The sequence below is a fragment of the Aptenodytes forsteri genome, unplaced genomic scaffold (genome assembly GCF_000699145.1).
Source record: "Aptenodytes forsteri isolate BGI_AS27 unplaced genomic scaffold, ASM69914v1 Scaffold15, whole genome shotgun sequence".
In the NCBI taxonomy this organism is placed as follows: domain Eukaryota; kingdom Metazoa; phylum Chordata; class Aves; order Sphenisciformes; family Spheniscidae; genus Aptenodytes; species Aptenodytes forsteri.
In genome coordinates this window covers 20,330,135-20,331,947 of record NW_008795129.1, presented here as the reverse complement: position 1 = coordinate 20,331,947, position 1,813 = coordinate 20,330,135, and positions in this window count along the sequence as shown.

The window sequence follows — 1,813 nt, the reverse complement described above, 5'->3', positions numbered from 1 at the left end:
GGTGAACATTGAGTACTTCATTTGTGTGCACTACCAGTGCCAATTTGTGCCACAAATTGGCTTGTGGATACTAAATAAGGAGCGCAACATTTGGATACAAATTGTGCCGTGAAATTAAACTTGCTTTCTGAAAATGTATCCCTACCAAACATACATTTACAGGTCATAAAGAGGTCACACATCTTTCAATTTTTGGAGTGTTCTCAAATTAGCTCACATTAAGAAAATATCATGCAGCCTAATGGTCTAACATCTTGCTAGAACAAATGGCAATGGATATCCAATATCAATACATTTATCAATTACCACTTATCTGTATACCAAATACAATCAATTATTAAATGTAAATAAAATAAATCTCTTAAAAATTGATTTCCCAGATGAGAGGAAAATCTAGTTAGCAAGCTGAGTGTGAAATTTACATGTAGTTCATGAAAAAGTGATTACTTACGGAATTAATTGATTTTAGAAATGAATCTGAGGATGTAAAATAATAGCATAAAAAGGAAATGAATCTGAAGATGTTTTATGTCAATGAGAAAGCTGTTTATTTTTTCCTTCGGTGCACAGCCAATCCCAGAAGCTGTGATCCACCAAGAAATCCCTCTCAAAGCCATATTCCCTAATATCCATCCTCATAACACACTCTTGCCCCTTTCTCCTTCCCCTCATAGCTGAACTGTTTGTCCATAACCAGGTTGTGTCCTGATTTGGTGTCAGCAATTCCTTTCTCAGAAGTCTTGATACTGAGATTTAGTTTTCAACCTGTCAAATTGTCACTCAAAAAAGCATCTTCTCACAAATTATTTCAATTGCGAACCCTCCCATCTTTCAGACACATTTCAGTGCTAGTGATGTCAGCCTTATCCCTTCATCTTTTTCTTGCAGTTTCTCTGTGCCTCCCTTCCTGTTGCTCCTTATATGCAAGATGTTCTTGCTGAATCATATTCAGGCCGCTCCTAAATACTTGTTTGTTTTGTCTGTCTCACCTATGAAAGCTGAAAGGACAAGAAGGTGTAAGAGAATTTTCCAAATAAGCAAGTCCTTTACTGAATGCTCTGCATAGACTTACTGTTCACCTTTGAAGCACCTAGCACAATGCTATTTGGCTCAGAATTCCCAAGTTTCTAAGAGCTTTTCCACATTCTTGGAGCAGTTTAAGGAAAATGGGAGCTCTGATGCTGGAAGACAATCCACAAAGAACAACCTCGCAAGATCTGGGACTAGCATTTTTGAGGTTTTCTCTTTACCACATTAATCCAAGACACTAGTGGGAACTTTAAAAGGATTTTTCCATCCTTGAAGAGCAAGGTTGCTGACCTTAGTCATTCCGTCCCAGCATACTCAGGTACTGTATAAATTACAAGGTTTACTTTTGGAATAGATGCCATACTCCTTTATAGCAACTAGGATTGCTGTGAAACTTGTCACCTTCCTGTCTTCCAGAGCACTGCTGTTAATTCTGCCAAAACCACCTCACTTGCACATGTTGGGCCGTCAGACCCTTCTGGAGCCCTCCTGGGTGCGAGGAAGTTGCTCCGCTCCGCAGAGCGGCCTCACTGCGAGAAGGGGGCCTATGCCCCCACAGCCCCCGGGGAGAACCCCCTGCCCGGGAAGGCAGCACCTCCTCCCTCGGGGCCGGGGCCGGCTCCCTCACCCCTCCGCCCGGGCACAGGCCGCCCCGCCTCGCAGCGCGGCCAGCCGCTCGCCCTGCCTAGTTGTCGTGGAGACCAGAGAGGCCGGGCCCAAGGCAGCAAAGCGCCCGTTGATTGGCTGCGGGGCAGAGTCCAATCGGAGGGCGGGGTGTTCCGGC